General features: G+C 33.8%; 1 long non-coding RNA gene across 1 annotated transcript in view; it reads left to right on the forward strand.

Annotated features, from left to right (window-relative positions):
- The window catches only part of LOC141493675 (uncharacterized), a 584510-nt gene extending 566207 nt beyond the window's left edge, over positions 1 to 18303 (forward strand). Inside the window, exon 4 of the long non-coding RNA XR_012470279.1 lies at positions 18191 to 18303. This is a non-coding gene — a long non-coding RNA (uncharacterized LOC141493675). The remainder of the gene's footprint in view (positions 1 to 18190) is intronic.
- Positions 18304 to 19831: the final 1528 nt, after the last annotated feature.

The following is a 19831-nucleotide window of genomic DNA, read 5'->3' on the forward strand; positions in this document are numbered from 1 at the left end:
TATATACCTTGTTAGATGAGGTTAATGTATAGTTTCATTTTGTTTATTTTTATATAATACATACATACATGCATGCATGCATAAATATATGTATATGAATATGTCTATAATTTCATGTATATTTGTTAATTGTTTATCTTGTATATGTATAAATATATATTTACTCAAAATATTGTATATATATTTACAATATGCATATTATATATGTTTGAATATACTATTAAATAGATATATTTAACAGGGAGGATTTTGTACTGGTGTATAGTTCAAGTGGGTGATTCTTTTTATATGTGATAAAACTAAAAAAAATAAAGTTAATTTTCAGGATATATTAATTACTAAATAATTAATTATTAAATCAAAATCTATAATAGTAGCTTATTTAATAATTGGGGATGGAATATGTATCAAAATTAGATTTATCAGTGTCTATGTTCATTCTTAAACCATAGAGACTAATTTCTTGAGGAAATGTGATCATTTAAAAAAGATTCTGGCCTCTTGGGCTGTTTTGTGGACAAAAATATTCTTTTCTTAAAAAATTTCACATTGACTAGGATATTGTTCACCATGATGGTGATGATGTCTAACTCAGAAAACAGATGGCCATAGTGGCAGATTCTGAGACTGCAGACAGAAAAGCAAGCTTGGATTTGTTGAATCCTGCTCTGAATGACTGCTTATTCTTTCTAACTATTGTTTCAGTTTTGTGTAGATTGCTGCTATGTCAAGGGTTATAAAAACACACTTACCCAGCACAGTCAATCGTCCAGAGGGAATTGAAGTGGCCATACCGATTATGGGGAGCCATTCAAGTCATTAGAATAGATGACCTCAAATGTTTCCATCAACCAATGAGTTGAAATGTCATCTCTGAGTGATTTGGTTATTTTGTGCTAGGGGCAGTAGAGAACTGAGTTTCAGACCCCATATTTTAATTATGGGATGTCTTCACAATGTTCAAAACTGGTTCACAAGTGGAAAGATGCGTTTTCAGTAATCTCCTACAAACTGTATGCTCTCCCAAGGAAGATAAATGAAAGCCATGTTTTCTTAACTAGCACATGCTGCTCCCAGCACCACCATTTGAGAATTTTTAAATGAAAATGGAAATTGTTTTTATTTCTCTGACTTTTATTTGCCGGTTGTGCACAGAAAACCTGTGTGTCTCCTGATCAAAAGTGACAGCTAGAAGTGGCAACCCGTTTAAGAGTGACATATTGTATTACACTCAGTGCATCACCAGTGCAGGGAATTACCGAACAAAAATATGCAAATGGAGAATGGCAGGCACCCATTTAGCTTGTGTTTTTTTTTCAAAGTCATGTTAAATAAAAATTAAAAACCAAAAGAGCTGTCTTCTGTAACTCAAAAATACTTCCTTGACATAGAAAATAAATGATTTGATAGCATTATTTTCTATCCTTACCCTGTTACCAAAACAAACAAACCAAAAAAACAGCACCTTAAAAGAAAACCAAAAGAAAAAATCAAAATATAGGAAAGAAGTCATACGAAAATGAACAAGTCTGATTACATTTTCATCTATAAAATGAAATTACCTTTTTGGATCAATTTCCTTCCCACAGTTACAGAGGCCTCATTTAATCAATTCACAATGGACCAAATCCTGCTGACCAACTCAGATTGCAGCTTAGTTTGATTACAATTGACTGCTGAAATCTATATTCAAATATAACGTCCCTTAGCCTCTTCTTTATGTGAGCAAAAAAAAAACCAAGTTTTACTTTTTCTTCTGACATTTATTGAAAGAAGTTTTTTTCATTGTTGTTTTTGGCTTAGTGGTGGGAGCATTCTGTTTCTCAGAGATTAATCCATATATAGATAAAGGGGGGGAAACTATTTGTTTTTCTTGAAGCATTGAAAAAATATAATTTAGCAGCATGTATTTAAAGAGAGTGTTAAATGGATATACTAGTTCACAAAATTATAAAATCTCAGAATTGGAAAGAAGGTCATATGTTATCCAGTACAGCTCAGACCTGAATACAAACATTTTTTGTGGCAAATGTGATATTTATCTAATTGATCATTGGATTATTTATGAAGCAAAATATATCATAGCTTTGGTTGTATGTGATGACCAATTGTATAATTATTCCCATGGTCCATGTCTTCTGTTTCTTGTTGAATGACTTCCATTTTTTCAAGGAATGTATTATCCTTCTTTGTAGTCATTCTTTTCTCCTAGAGATCAGCTAGCATTTGATGTTAGGTGATTACTATTTGATATTGGTAGAGACACAAATAGCATGTATTCTCAGAAGTAAATGGCAAAATTTTCATTGCTTTTTATAATAGATTGGTGTGAGATTCATAGTTCTTTTAATCTTTTGTTAGTTCTTTTGTCTTATCTTTATATTGGGAATAAAATGATCATCTAAACATCCTTAAAAATTGTTTAGTTCATACTTTTCATTACTTCTCCATACGGCATACAATATATAAGTTCATAATATAATTCTCACTTCACAACCAGAGTACCTCCATTTACTGTCATATAGAACTTCAGTGGATACTTTGTGCATGACTCTTCTTTATTTCTATGTGATTACTTTCTTATTCCCATGGTGCATCTTGCCCTTTCACTTTGGATGATATATTATTATGATTCTTTGAAATCGTGGCAATGCACATGGCTACAAATCATGTAACATGGTTTTAAAATGAAGAGTACTAGATTAAAGAGGTTGACACTTATTACAGAAGTGTGGGGTGAGTGGAAACAGTGAATAGTTTCCTGAATGTTATCTATTTAAATCTCCTGCAAAATAATTTTGGGCTTATTGGGTTGGATAGCTCCTTGTCCATCCATAGCACCTTTAAAGATTAATGAATTGGTTTGTTTATTTATTGAGGAGATTGCCTTCTATCTACAAGCATTTATTAAGTGTTTATTTATTGTACTAAGCCACCATCCTAAGCACTAGGGACAATCAGACCAAAATGAACAAGTCTCTTTCCTCAAGATATTTATTGGAGGTGGAGAAAGAATATTAATACATGTAAATACTAGACAATCTCATGAGGGAGGTATATTAGAAGACGGGAATACCATGAAAAAATTGACATAGGAACTAGAATTAAAGAAAGTTATGGATTTGAAGATATAGAAGTAAGAAAATAATGATTCCCAAGCATGAGGACATCTTGTGCAAAAATGGACAACCCAATAAATATTATAGATTAAAAAATAACAGTCAGTTTAGCTGGAACATAGGGTGTAAAGAGGAATAATGTGTGATAAATCTGAAAAAAGTAGATTAGAATTGTTTTGGCAATGCCAATTTGGCTGCTATGTGAATAATGGATGGAAAAGGGAGAGACAGGATTCAGGGAAATCAGTTAGAAGGATGTTATATTAGTCAAGTTGACAGACGATGAGGAGCAGAAAAAAAATGACTGACTTGAAAGAAGGGTATGGATATAAGAAATTTTCTAAGACATGGCCACTGATTTTATAGGAAGGTGAGGAGGATGAAGAGTTGACAATTTGGGGATTATAAAACTTAATAAATAGAGGGACAGTGATGCATCCAGAGAAAGAGAGGTTTGGAAATTGGAAGGTTTTAGGAGGGGAGTTAATGAGTTCAAGTTTGAAAATTTTGAGTTTGAGATCTATGGACTATGTGTTGAAAATTTCTAATAGACAGTTGTTGATAACAGATTAGAATCCAGAAGGGCTGGATTTATAGATTTGAGAGTTATACCTGTAAAGAAGATAATTAAATTCCTAAGAGCCAATAAAGGCACCAAAGAAATGTATAGACAGAGAACAAAAGAGAACATTTTACAAGGGGACCAATTTTTAGGTAGTATGCTATTAGTAGTATGATATTGTGAAAAGGATGCTGACCTTGGAATCATAAGTTTTGAGTATGAATTATATTCCTTATATTAGAGTATGAGATCCTTGGGGATAACAACTCTCTTTTGTCTTACAATAAATGACATAGAATTGTTCATAAATTATAGTAATGTTTCATAATTTAATTTTTATTGTGTCTCATTTACTGCCTGTATGAACTTGGTTAAATCATAATTTCTCTGAATCTTGATTTCCTTATCAGGAAAAGAATTCTGGGGTTGAGTCATTCTCTGGTAAAAGAAATTGAGTTGGCATCACCAAACAGATAGAAGGTGAACAGAGGCACAAAAACCTGAAGAGTAGGCTCCAGGACTGTCCAGTGCAATAGAGTAATCATGAACGGTGAGGACTGAGTCAGTTCACTAATGAAGTCAGACCCCAAATGGCAAAAGACTGAGAAAAGGTTGATGAATATAATGACTACAAACAGGCTTTTGAGGAGCATAACAGAGAAAGGGGATGAAAGATCTAGTATGAATGCATATGAAGGAATGGCTTGATCAAATACAGTTTTTTCAGGATTGGTGAGCTCTGAGCACATGTGTAATTATTGTAGAAAGCATGTGAGTATATAATAGCTGAGCGACTTGAGTAGGAGAGGAAGAGATGGGAGGGGATGAGATGAATTTCTTTAAAAAAATTATTTAAGGAAATAGGGTTAAGAGTACCTTGCCCCAAAGTCATATAACTAGGAAATTATTAAGTGCCTGAATCTGGTTTTTAACTCAGGTCCTCCTTCCTCCTGGGCCAATGCTCTATCCACTGCACCACCTAGCTGCCCCTGGGATGAGATGAAATTAAGGATATAAGTAGAGATTATTACCTTGGCAATGAAAAGGGGCCACATCTTTATAAGCAATTAAGGTAAAGGAGGGAATGAGGGGCGATATTGCCAAGAAGTTTTAAAATATTGAGTATGGATAGAAATGAAATTTCAGGGGAAATGGTCTCAAATTTCTCAGTGAAATATGAAACTTTATCCTCTGCTAAGCAGAAAAAAGGGGGTCATCATTTGGCAACTTAAAAAGAGGTTGATGAAAAAGAATTTTGATATGCATGCTACGGTATTTAGTAGTTGTGGCAATGTGTGCTTTCTCATCAGTTATTTTCATTTTGGGCCCATATTAACCTTATTGATATAATAATTAAATTGTTCATTATTTCACTAAATTCCTTGAACTTCACTGATGATGGATGTGATTAATACAATATCTTGCAATTGGACCTTTGGAGATTCTTCTCATCAACAAGACATGGGGCAGGAAGCTTCCATAATACAAATAAAGATTTTAATCAGACATTCTTCATTTACATCACTCTTGCTGTCAATGCTGAGAAAATAGAAGAACAAAATATTTCTCTGATTACATATCTCAGAATTACATGCAATTTCCTTGTCTATATTGGTGAAACTTTGTTTAGGAGAGCTTTCAAAATTTTATTTTGTTTTTACTAATTCACATGCTGCTTTTGTCAATCAATAAAGAATAATTACAGAAGAATCTTATACTCCCCATACCTCTAACTTATATAAGTGAATTCAGATACTTGTGCAGTTATATAAAATTCTCTACAAATGACTCCTTTCTTTCTCTTCAAATTTTCTAAAAGGATAACCTTGTTATATTATATATATGATTATGATGAAGAATTTATAAAGGTGAAAAAGCAAATATATAAATTGATAGTGGCTGACATCATTCTGAATACCTTCTTTCTATCCCACATCCCCAGTGACTCTCCCAAAACAGTTCTTTAAAATCTTCTCCTCTTTCAGATATCTTAAAAACAATTCCTGCGTAACCTTAAAATATTGTCATCCATAGTATGTAGTCATTTGTATGTATTTGATCAGATTCAACTATCTTTTCTGAAATTATTTTTTAATTGCTATTATAGCTTCCTTAAATTGTGCATATGATTGCAGAATTCAAATGTAGGAGTTCTAATATCATAAAAATGGATCCTGATTAAAATGATATCAGATCTGTTTGTATCCTTATGGTTTTATTCATAAATGCTGTCTTCTGAGATCTCACATCAAATTTATCACCTTTCTCCTGAAATACTTTTCACTGTCATATGAAATGATATTGTACATATACTGTTTTGGTTTTTCCAACTTGCTAACATGTTGTAAATGAAATTATAATATGAACTTGCTTTTTAGGTTGCCTTTGAAAATCAGTAAGCAATTATTAAGCATCTATTATATGATAGACACTGTGCTAAATGCTGTGGATTCAAAGAAAGGCAAAAGACAATCCTTGCTCTTAAGGACCTCTCCCTCTAAGGAGAAAAAGAATAAGCAAATAACATTTTTGTAATCTTTACATTGGTATACTTATATACTCATATATACTCACATAAACATATAATTACATAATCTTACATACACATGCAGTTATATGTATAATATATGTATATTTATAATATTTATATATTATAAATTGGAGATTATCAATAGGAGGAAGTTACTAACATTTAGGGCTGCCAGGAAAGGCTTCTTACTGGAGATAAGATTTGAGCTGAGACTTCAGAAGCCATGGAACTTTGGAAGGAGATGGGGAAGGAAGGCACTCCAGACTTGAGGTATAGTCAGTAAAAATCATGAAGTCAGGAGTTGGATTATCCCAGTGGAGTCACTAGATACAGAAAGGAGGTCAATGACCCTAAATCACAAAGTTCATGGAGGATATTATGAAGTGTGAAAGACTGGAGATAGAGGAAGGAACTTTTTAAAGTGAAAAATCTTGTATTTGCTTCTGGTTACAAATAGGGAGTCACTGCATTTTATTGAATACACGGTAGGGTGACAATCAGATCTACAATTTAGGAAGATTAAATTGAAAGATAGACTTCAGTGAGACAGGAAGACTAACCAGAGGGAAGGCTGATAAAAGAGAGATTCTGAGAAGGTAAAAATGACAGGATTTGGCGGTTGCCTATCCAGGGGGGCATAAGAAAGTGAGAAATCAAGGGTAACACCTATGGTGGGATCCTTACTGACTGGGAGACTGGTGGTATGTTCCTTAGTAATAGAAAAATTAAGAAGAGTGGAAAATGTTGGAAGAAAAATAATTGGTTCAGCTTGGGGCGTGTTGAGTTTTAGATATCTTTGAGACTTTTAGTTTAAAATATCCAATACACGGTTGGAAATACTGGATATCGGGAAAGAGATTGGAGCAAGGAGATTAATTTAGACAGTTGGAATCCTGTAGTGTATTTATTATGACTACTCCTATATATCACTTAAACATTATTGAGAAGTGGTGAGAGAGTTACTGTCTAATTTTGTCCATTTCCTACTTTCTTCAAAGTTTAGATAGGTAAAATTACAACTGTAGTTAAACAATATTCTATTAGATTGGCCCTTTTCAAAAATGAGCTAATCTTGATTTTTGTCTTTTGGGAAAAAAAATCTGTCATTTGTTTGTATTCACACTGAGAAGTGTTTACAAATAACTTGATATCTGTATCCAGTCATTGCATATCAATCAGTCACTGAAATTTGATGAAGTGCCCCTTATATAAGCCAGACCCTGAAATGTCTATAAAAATATGGTTGCTTTTGTGTATCTGATGTTAGGTCATTTTTTATCCCTTCTTTTCCCAAGAGCATCACCTTTCTTCTTGAAGGAAGTATTCTGTATGTATAGGCATGAAATTTATGAATAATCTAAAATCCAAAGCATACTCTATTGGATTGCATTGCTAATCATGGATTCAGGAAGACCTTTGTTTCAATTCCACATTGGACAAATGCTATTGAACTCTCTAAAGGGCAGTTTCTTTGTCTGTAAAATGAGAGATTTGAACCAGATGAGTTCTTAAGATCTTTTACCCTCACTCAATGAGCCACAATTTCTATATTTATAATTTATTTATTCCAAGACATATTTGGTGTCTGTTATATTTTATTGTTATTCATAATCAGAATATCATTGTAAAAAAGTTATCTGGGTTATTGCTTATTTACAGGAGTCTAATATGAATTTTAACATATGCATGGATAGGAACTTAGAAGAAAACTTAGCTTTAACTGACTCTGCAGACTCAGCTGCTCTTTAATAACATGCAGCAATCCTAGTGGGATTTTTAAATTTTCTAAACCTTTAAGTTTAATTATGTGCTTATAAAGACAACATATATAGAGAATCATTTGTGAAAGTCTAACTCATACCTTCATTAAGAATAGCATAATATTATTTTTTTTTGTTTTTACAAGGTCATAGGGTTAAGTGGCTTGCTGAGGCCACACAGGTAGGTAATGATTTAGTGTCTGAGACCGGATTTGAACTCAGGTACTCCTGACTCCAGGGCCAGTGCTCTATCCACTATACCACCTAGCCACCCCCTGCATAAGATTATTTTTGCATGCCTTTAAAGGAAGAAAAAAGGCATATGGGTTAGGTTTTGCTATTTTCCCAGGTACTTTCTTTGCTTGATAATAGCTTCAATGATGCTAGCTAGCATTTATATAATGTTTTAAGGTTGTCAAAGAATAATTCAAATATGACTTCACTTTATTATAACCATACTGAGATCATTATGCTCATTTTGCAGAAGATTAATTATAGTGCTTTGTTCTAGGCTACACAGCTAGTAAGTGTCCAAAACTGGATTTGAACTTTTCTTCTTGATTCTAGATCCAGAGCTCTATTCACTGTGCAACCTACTTTCTAATAAGGCCCAATATTGTTCCCCAGGCATTTGTTATTCCCCTGTTTGCTAGTATATTGAGAATTGTATGTTTGCTTCCATCAACTCTGTGTGAAGTCCAGCATGAATCTAATAGTTCTAGTCCAGCTTCTGTTCCCAAATTTATTTCTCTTATTGCCAATTCTAATTCCTTATACACCTCTTTCAAGATTGTGATATTGGAGCCCCCCATTGTTATTTACAGAGTAAAATTTTTCTGTAGCAATCTTTCTAGATATTTTACATTTTTCAAGTTTATCCTCTTGATTTCTTTCAATGTTTGTTCTATTTCTTATTTTTTTAAAATAACAGTATATTTAAATAAGTCAAATTGAAGGATGACTCAGTTGTATCCTGTTGTTCTGATATTTAGTTTAGTTCTATTATTTTGGCACTTTTTTTGGCACTTTTGTTCTTTGCCACATCCTGATCTTCTTTTAAAAAAGAATTAATGAGTTTGAGATTTCTATATAGTCTATCAATTTTTGATTTTCCTTATTTCTTGCTTCTGAACCTAACATAGTTTTGTCATGCTTCCTTTTGCCTATGTTTGCATTAAGATTACCGGGTATTAAAGTATTTTGATTTAATCTAAAGAAACTAATTGTAAATTTTCTCTTCTTCATATACTACATTAAACATAGCTATTTCATCAGTAACTTTTTTTGCAGTAGTATTTTTGCAAATACTTATGAGCACTGGAATGTAAGCTAGCCAAGTGTTCCATGAAATTGCTCAATGCCTTTTTAGCATGGTAGTACCTGCCCGAGGTTGTACTCCATTGACTTAGCCTTCAATTACTCAGGATACTTCCATGTTTTCACATGATGAAGTGCTCTTACTCTTTCCCAAAGTCATCTCTGTTCTTATTCCAGTGATCAAATATAAAATGCTCTGTTTGACAATAAAAGTCCTTTGTAACCTAACTCTTTTTCAGTCTTCTTATACCTTACCCCTGGTCAAATATTCTTCGATTCAGTAACATTGACCTCCATGACATTCTGCAAAAATAAGACAGTCTACCTTTCTCTAGGGTTCCAAGGACTTTTTCTGACTGTCTCCAATTCCTGGAAAGTCTCTGACTTCTACCATATCTACTTACCTCCTTAGCTTCCTTTGAGTCTCAACTAAAAATCCCCCTTTTTTACTGGAAGCCTTCCCCAGTCTCTCTTACTTGATAAAAATATAACAAAGGGAACTCTGTTAATTATTTTCTATTTATCCTGCCTATAAATTGCTTTGAACATTTATTTGCATCTTGTTTCTCCATTATATTGTAAGTTCCTTGAAGGCAGGGATTATCCTTTGCTACTTTTTATATTCTAAGCACTTAGCACCATTCGAGATACATAGTAAGTGCTTAATATTTATTGATTGATTATTCATTGATGTCACAATGAAGCATTTGATTAATATTTGTTTCAATTTGGTGACAAATTTTTTGAGTAGTGAGATCATATGTTATAGTTTCTCTTTGTATCTCACACAATTCTCATGGTGTTCAATAAATATTTGTAGTTATTTAATCCATCTGGTTTAGAATTATGTCTTACAGTGGAAGCAGCAAAGACTGTTTTATGGACAAGAATGGCCATTTCCTTTTATACCACCATTGATACAGATGAAGGCTGTATTCTAACCAACCATGACAAGGACAGCATATTGTCACTGCATTCTGTGACTAAAACCTTCACTGATGGGGCAGTTAGGTGGCACAGTGGATAGAGCCCTGGAGTTGGAAGAAAATGAGTTCAAAACTGACCTGAGACACTTAATAATTACCTAGCTATGTGACCTTGGACAAGTCACTTAACCCCATTGCTTTGCAAAAACAAAAAATAAAATAAAATATCTGAGGAACATCCTAATGAATAGATAAAACCTTCAATTACATGAAGAAGTAATTGAGGACCCTTGCTTCAATTCTTTTCCATTAGTTATGACCTATAAACCAAAAGATCAAATGTCTAGATCATAGCACTTAAACTGCGAATTCATTGCTGTAGAGAATACCCAGGTGGGGATATTTCTTCTGCCAGGTACTATTCAGTAACTTCTCTGAAATTTCTAATCTTAGCATTAACAAAACACTGGTATGTTAATAACTTATTCAGGGCCACACTATTGATTAAAAGTAAATAATTTGGGGGCAGCTAGGTAGCGCAGTGGACAGAGCACCAGCCCTGGAGTCAGGAGGACCTGAGTTCAGATTTGAACTCAGACACTTAATAATTGCCTAACTGTTTGACCTTGGGCAAGTTACTCTTAACCCTACTGCCTTTAATTAGAGAGAGAGAGAGAGAGAGAGAGAGAGAGAGAGAGAGAGAGAAGTAAATTATTTTACAATCTGTAAATTTTTGTAAGCCCCATTCAAAATGAACAAAGGTTAAGACTTACCTTTTGTCTACTTTGACCATATATACATATTCCCTTTATCCCCCTTAAATGTCCTATTTTAGCTTCAACAATTATCTCCTACGTTTTGACACTCTGGGAGTTGAGGAACATTACCTTCATTTTAGTCATATAATTAATTACCATCCATCTCACCTAAAGTCCTAACTTTCAAATGGAAGGTATATAAATTCTTTATTATTTTAATTGTCTTCTGTGGGTCTATTTTGGTGGTAAGTTTGAAGGGAATAAAATTTTTAGCCTCAAACCTACCATCATTTGACAATCCTGCTTGTGTTAGAAGGTAGTAATTGAATATTTGCAAGAGACGGAAACTGAGAGGGAGGTTTTTGATACAGTTTAATATTATTGGATGAAGTAATTTCTCATTCTTCATAGCTATTGATCACTAATAACCCTTCATTTAAATGCGCTCATAGCTAAAATCATGGTGAGTAGAGGTAACAGAGCATACCAAAATAATGCTCTATGGGTCTTTAAATTAGTTTAAGAGTAAATAGTTACTTAAAGACAAATAAATTCTTTCATATTAACTCTTAGTATTCTTTTCTGTAAACTTTAAGAATTGAAAGTATGAAAGCATGTTGATTTTTCTCCATATTAGATGCATTTCCATATAGATGTAGGTAGTGTATACATATGTTTCAAAAAATACGTTAGTTGCTAGATTCTAAGCCCCAAACTCTACAAATTTCAAGATAGTTATTTCCATTGGGAATAAAGAAGAAAACTTTTAGAGAGACTGTTTTCAATTGAGAGGATATTTCTGATAGTAACCTCTGTCTGGAGAGAAATAAGTGAAGATTATAAAGAGAGAAATGCTTCCTCTTTTGCCCCATTAATACGTGGGATACTTAAGTATTGATTTGCCTTGATTGGATTCTTCATTCTGGTACAGTTTTTACTGACTGATAATAGGAGAATGGTCTTTAAAATTAAATGCTCATGTCTCTAGAGGAGTGTGAAAGGTTATATAAAATACAGGGTTGCTCTAAAGGAGAGGGCTGTGAGAAATGCTTCAGGAAATGATTTAGATGTCCTTGTTTCCTTCATCCCCTTGTCATAGTCTCCCTATCCTGAACTTTGGGATGTGGTGGTAAGTGAAATAGTGACAGTGGCATGTTTTCTGTTGAAGTTGTCATTTTAATTTATAAATTAAACAACAAGGTTTTTTTTGAGGCATAGCAAACAGGACCATAGATATTCCTTTAAAAGAATTAAGGAAAGGAAAGCATTGAGAATAGAAGTCCTAAGCATTGTCCTTGAAGATATTTCATTTTGCTTATTAGTTTCTCTCTTTTAATTGGTGGAAAGTATGTTAATTCTATATTTTCTCACAACATTGAGCTTCATCATCTGTTATGATATATCGATGATAACAAAACACAAACAAAAGCAACCCTTCAGAATCTGATGAACGCTTTATAAAAATTGACTCTTATGTATTTCTTTCCCTTAATTCTAATTCTTTATAACAATAAAAGCTAACCTATAAACATGTTTAGCAAAGTATGTTTGTAAAATGCTAACCTGACTATTCTCCATGGAAAGGAGGGGGGTGGGAAGGAGTGTGGAAGGAAATTTTATAACTTGAAAGTCTACATGTGCATATGGATGAAAATAAATAAGATTTAGAAATAGCAAAAAATGTAGATTGGGAGAGATCTAGTTTAACAACAGTTTCTGAGAAGATTATGATGTCATTTGACAACAAACCAAACATTCAGAGACCAGCTATCTCCCCCTCCATATTCACTGGCATAATTTGACATTCATTTTTGCTTAACTGTTTTTTTTTTCTTTGTTACAAGAGATTCATTGCTGAATTTGGAAGTAAAAAGCAATATACCAGGAAATGATTGTCATTAAAACAAAGGTGCCAATAATTTTTTTAAAAAAGATATATTGATAATATTTGTCCTTTATTTTTAAAGTACAGGGGATGATGCCATGACAAGCTCATGAATTGCATCTGAGTGAGGGGTGGCTGTGCTAAGTCATTAGTCTCACTTTCTCCTCCAGTCATCTGCATCCAGTATCCAGATATGAATCAGGTTGACTGGAGATGACCCTGCAAGTAAGGCAATCAGGATTAAGTGACAAAAGTCATTCAGGAAGTAGCAAGTGTCTGATGTTGAATTTGAACTCTCTTGACTCCAAGGTTAGTTGTCTAACCACTGTACGACCCAGCCTCCTTTTATGTCATCTACATTTAAAATTGATGTATAGATGTTAGTGTGAATAATGCTTATGGTTTGAACATTATGCTAGATGCTGACTAATTTGTAAGAAATCAGAATTAAGACAATTATGAAACATCAAAATTGAACTAGATCATAGACATTACCCAAGTTTGAATTGTGAGCATGATGATCCCAGAAAGGAACTTTGAACTATCATGTTTACTGAAATATATTTATAAAACGAAGCCATTTGGAAAGAAGCATTCATTTTGAAGGAGAGAAGGGGCCTTTTATGGTGTGACTGGGACTGAGACTAACGGTTTTTAAAAACTATATTTCTGAATTCATAGATGGAAACTGAAAAACAAATTAAAATCAATAATACGTGTATTTACAAATGTCAAGATTCTCAGTGTCTGAATCCATAAACAGGTGAAGTTAGCATGCTTCCAAAGTTTTTCTATACACAGACAATAAAACTACAGATCCCTCCAAAAAAAGAGCAAAACAAGTTCTAAATTGTAGACATCATGGAGAATCTTCAGTGAAAATCTAATTCTTGGTGGGGGAAGGGGAAGGGAAGTGAAGCCCAGCTAGGTTGGAGAGTGGAAAGCCAACTAGAGGCTCCTAGCCATAGTGCAGCCTAGATCCTAGTTCATTAAACAAGTTTATTAGCAGGCCAGCCAAGAAGATCCCATCTCCAGACAAAGTTTGAGCCCTGGGTTCACTGAGGCAACAGACAGAACTGGATAGGAAACAAACCACTGCATGGGCAACTTGTGGGCTGCACAGGCAACATCTTGGCCAATGAGCAGCCAGGAACTAGACCCCAGCCCCAGTACAAAAAAACTTGTGTCTATACTCCCAATACCTCAGGAGCAGATATCAGCAATCAAAATGACCAAAAAACAAAGCACTAACCATAGAAAGTTACTATTCAATAAAACTGCCATCTCAGAAAAAGAAAGCAACGATAAATTACCTACATGGGAAATCTCAAATGAATTTATAAATTGAACTCAAATCTAAAACCTTATGAAAGAGCTTAAAAAGATTTTAAAAACCAGTGGAGAGAGGAAGAAGAAAAAAGGAGGGGGGAAATAAGAACCATGCAAAAGAATTATGAAAAAGTGACTGAAGAAATCATTTCCTTTAAAAGTAAAAATGATGAAATGAAAAAGATTCTAATTCATCAAAAAATAAAATAATTCAGCTAGAAACAGAAAATAACATTTAAAAGTAAAATGAACCAACTTGTAAAGGAAAAACAAAAGCTAAATGACAAAAATAAAAACCTAAAAATTAGAATTGCACAAATAGAAACTAATGTCTCTATGAGATACCAAGATTCTGCCAAACAAAACAAAAGGCTGAAAAAAATGTAAAGTATCTTTTAGGAAAAACAAACAACCTTGAAAATAGATTCAGGGGAGGTAATTTATGAATTATTGGTCTACCAGTAAGCCTTTATTTAAAAAAAAAGCCTGGAATATGTATTTCAGGAAAATTATCATGGAAAACTTGTTCTACTATACTAGTTCAAGAAGGTAAGATAGATTTTGAAAGATTACACATATCACCTTTCAGAAAGAGGCCCTAGAAGGAAAACTCCAGGGACAATCATAGCCAAATTCCAGAATTCTCAACTGAAGGTGAAAATACTGCAAGCAAGCAAAAAGAAGTAAATAAAAAGGAAGCACAATTAGAACTACACAGAACTTTTCTGCTTCAACATTAAATGACTGGAGAACCTGCAATTTGACATTTTGGAGGGCAAAGGACCTTGGATTACAATAATAATGGTGATAATGAATATCTTTGTTTGACCTCTGATTTTTTTTTTTAGGTTTTTGCAAGGCAAACAGGGTTAAGTGGCTTGCCCAAGGCCACACAGCTAGGCAATCATTAAGTGTCTGAGACCAGATTTGAACTCAGGTACTCCTGACTCCAGGGCCGGTGCTTTATCCACTACACCACCTGGCCACCCCATGATTTTTTTTTTTTTGGTAATGTTCTGCCCATTGTATATAATAGTTATTGATGGTTTTAGATAGCTACTATTTATTTTAAGGAAAACTCCATTTATCCCTAAACTTTCTAGTGATTTCAATAGGAAAGGATGTTGTATTTTATAAAAGGCTTTTTCGGCATCTATTGAGATAATCATATGATTGCTATTGATTTTGCTATTGATATGTTCAATAATGTTGAGTGTTTTTCTAATATTGAACCATCCCTGCCTACCTGGTATAAATCCTATCTGATCAATAGGAGGAAGTAACTAACATTAAGGGGTGCCAGGAAAGACTTCTTATTTCAAATGAGATTTGAGCTGAGACTTGAGGTAAGCCATGGAACTTGGGAAGGAGATGAGGAAGGAAGGCATTTCAGGCTTGAAGTATGGTCAGTAAAAATCATGAAGTCAGGAGATGGATTATCTCATTGGAGTCAATGGGTACAGAAAGAAGGTCAGTGACCCTAAATCACAATGTTCATGGAGAAAGGTATAAAGTGTGAAAGAGTGGAGATAGAGGAAGGAACTTTTAAAGTGAAAATCTTGGTATATTATCATGGTGTATTATCCTAGTAATAACATGTAATTGCTTTGCTAAAATTTTATTTAATATTTTTGCATTAATATTCATTAGGGAGATCGGACTATATTTTTTTTTGTCTGTTTTGGTTCTTCCTGGTTTAAGTATCAGCATCATGTTGGTGACATAAAAGAAATTTGGTAGAACTCCTTCTCCTATTTTTAAATAGTTTATGTAGCCTAGGAAGTAATTCCTCTATAGATGTTTGTTTAAATATTGAATATGCATCTGGACCTGGAGACTTTGCTGAGGAAGTTTATTGATGGTGTCTTCAATTTCTTTTTCTGGAGCATTTTATTTCCTCCCCTAATCTGGGCAACTTACATTTTTTTAAAAATAGTCATCCATTCCACTCAGGTAATCAAATTTATTGGAATACAGTTGGGGGAAAAAAGCTTTGAATTATCTCTTTATTTCCTCCTCATTGGTTTTTGGTTCACTTTTTTGTTTTTGATACTGATTATTTGGTTATCTTCTTTCTTTTTTTAAATCATATTAACCAAAGTTTTGCCTATTTTATTGACTTTTTCATAAAAGAAACTTTTAGTTTTATTTATGATAGCAATGGTTTTCTTGCTTTCAATTTTATCAGTCTCTCCCTTGATTTTCAGAATTTCTAATTTGGTATATAATTGGGGATCTTAATATTGTTCTTTTGCTAGCTTTTTAAGTTTCATACCCTATTCATTGATCTCCTCTTTATCTATTTTACTCATATAAGAATTTAGAGATATAAAGTTCCCCCTCCAAACCGCTTTGGCTGCATCTCATAAATTTTGATATGATGTCTTAATCATTTTCTTAGATATAATTATTGATTATTTCTATTATTTACTTTTGATGCATCCATTATTTAAGATAACGTGATTTAATTTCCAATTAGGTTTTGGTTTCTTTCCCTAACCCTTTATTACATGTATTTTTTATTGCATCATGATCTGAGAAGTGTGTATTTATTATTTCTTCCTTTCTGCATTTGATTATAAGGTTTTTGTGCCCTAGTCCATGGTCAACTTTCGAACAGATACATGTCTTGCCAAGAAAATGGTATATTCTTTTCTATCCCCCATTAAGTCTTCTCCAGATATCTGTTTTCTAAGATTTTATTCTCCTTAACTTCTTTCTTGTTTATTTTGTTGTTAGATTTATCTTATTTTGGGAGGGGGAGGTTGAGGACCATTTCCTTACAATTCACTCAGCTTTTTATCTAGGAATTGCTTGATTGCTTGAAGGCAGTATTGCCTCAAATTACATCAAATTATAATTAAAATTATTTTTAACTTTACCCCCTTTTCAAGTACCCTCCAAGAACACACAATGCTACTTATGAGCCAGTGTCATCCAAAGCCATATCATTTCATGAACTATTTGTACCCCTCTCCCAGGCTTACTTTCTCTCTCATACTGTATTCCCTCTCCCCATCCACAGTACTTAACCCTTTGAAGCAAGGATTAAGTCAAACCCTGATCTAATTAACAGTAAGAATCTTGAAAATCTCTAAGTAGTGGGAGGCTCTGAAGGTCTCAGGTGAGAACTTTACAAATGATTATAAATTAGAGAGGCAAGGACTCAGGACCACCCAGTTTCTGATGCTTCATCAGAGAAAGTGCTAAGCTTTATTAGTACAGCAGAATTAAAGTGGGTCTAAGGATAATGAGACACTACACTTAAGTTTAGAGTTAACATTCCTGTTTTTTTATCAGGACCTTTTATCTCAAACATAGTGATGCCATCTTGGACCTTTTTTTTTTACATTTTTGCAAGGCAGATGGGGTTAAGTAGCTTTCCTAAGGCCACACAGCTAGGTAATTATTGAGTGTTTGAGACTGTATTTGAACCCAGATACTCCTGACTCCAGGGCCTGTGCTTTATCTACTATGCCACCTAGCAGCCCCTACATCTTGGACCTTTGTGAAGGAGAGATAAGAACCCACTATACCCATATCCTCTAAGTCCAGTCTCTTCAGTTATATTCGACCCTTTTGTTATCCTAAGAGAAGTCTTCATGAATTAGAAGTGTTATATCTTTGCTTTTGGGGTTGTATACATTTTGATGGTCTTGAACAATTGTTTTTTTTCTGTTTTATTTTTTCCTTACCCTTTTCATTTACCTTTTTATGCATTTCTTGAGTCATGTATTTGATGATTGAATTCTCTGTTCAGTTCTGGTCTTTGTATCAGGAAATTCTGGAAGTCCTCTATTTTGTTGAACATCCATCTTTCCCCTGATAATATATTCTTAATTTTGCAGGGTAGTAAACTCTGGCTTGTAATCCCAGGTCCTTTGCCCTCCAATCTATGGTATTCCAGGTCTTACAGTCCTTTAATGGTGAAACTGATAGGTCCTGTGTAAGTCCAATTGTGTTTCCTTTGTATTTGATTTTTTTCTTTTTTTTTCTTTTTGCAGTATTCTCTCCTTTATTTGAGAATCCTAGAATTTGGATATAACAACCCTTGGAAGAAAAGACAGATTTTCAGTGAAATTGAGAGCTTCCAAGTTTTTCTGATGGAAAAAAAGACCAGAACTGAAAAGAAAATTTGATCTTCAAATACAAGACTCAAGAGCTACATAAAAAGGTAAACTGAATGAGGAAAAACAAACGCTGGTGAATAACATTAAACTGTACGCATCTCTTCAAGGGAAGGTAACACTTGTAATTCTTGAGAATTGTATTTCCCTTAGATTAGCTAAAGGGTTGAATATAGTTGAAGAGATTGTACTTAGAGAATTTTGGTATGTTTGGTTCTTGTCCTTCATTATTGGAAAAGATCAAAGCAACATCAATCAGTGTGTCAGACTGTAATTGATCAGACCAATATGAGCTCAGTATGTTCTGCCACAAGTCTGGTACAAATAGTCCAAATCCATTTCATGTTTCTTTTGAGTGCTTCAATTCATCCTTGCTCATAAGGGGCAGCAGCCCCTCTGATGTTGGGCGGTCCTGTGTTAGTGTCTCTCATGCAGTTCAATCAACTTTAAAGTTATTAAGAGAGACCTTCAGAGTATCCTAGTAGAGGTACTATGCATAATTAAATCACAAAGTGACTTTACTATATACTTTAGTTAAGGAGAGCTGTAGTATAATGGGGCAAAGGGTGGGAGCATACTTCCAAGGGCTGGACAAAAATAGATTAGGAAGTGACCTTACTTCAATTTATGCTTTAGTTAGTGTTGGTGTGCTAAAAGGACTGAGGAAGAGCTTGTACCTCACACTTTGGTTGGGGAGGGTTGTAGTACTATAGAGATGGAGGGAGGGAGTGTACTTTGAAGGACTGCATGTGAAAACATCATGAAGAGATTTTTCTTCCTTTGATGCTTTGGTTATAAGGAGAGCATGTATTTGGAGGTTGAGGAAGAGAAGAGGGGAGAGGCATAAATGATCCATGAAATAATTTGCCTGCCCATGTTGCTTTGGCTCATGAGGATTGTATGTCCATGAAGGATACTTGAAAAGAGGGAGTGGTATAAATAAATTATAATTTAATATGATTTATGACTCTTGAGAAGTATATTTATAATGACACAGAAGAGAGGAGTTTACTTTGTGACTACTAGGTAGTGCTGTTTATCAATCAATCAATCAACTTTTGAGAATGGTTCTATCAGGATAGAAAAAAGGAGCATATTTTGACAAAGGGGTGTGAGTACAAGGTTAAAACAATAAATACCTGAAAAGAAGGACCATACTAAAAGAAGGCTAGGAATTAGAGGATAAATAACACTAGGTAAAGAGGCACAAAAACCTATAATAGTAGAGGGAAAAAAGGGAGGGTGTGAAGATTGAGTAAATCCTACCTTACAGGGAAATAGGGAGGGAAAGAGAAAGAAAGATTTGGAGAAGGGATGATAAAAGGGAAAGCAAAGGTAAAAGTTAAAGTTAAAATTTAAAAGAAAAGTTACAGGGGAAAGGGAGCATATGGTGGTGAGGAGGAATAAGTTGAAAGGAAAGATAAAAGTATAAATGGGGGAAGATAGCATGGAGAGTCATACAAAATGAGTAACCTTAACTGTAAATGTGACTGAGTTGCACTGTCTCATAAAACAGAA

This window comes from Macrotis lagotis, chromosome 7, assembly GCF_037893015.1.
Source record: "Macrotis lagotis isolate mMagLag1 chromosome 7, bilby.v1.9.chrom.fasta, whole genome shotgun sequence".
Lineage (NCBI taxonomy): Eukaryota > Metazoa > Chordata > Mammalia > Peramelemorphia > Peramelidae > Macrotis > Macrotis lagotis.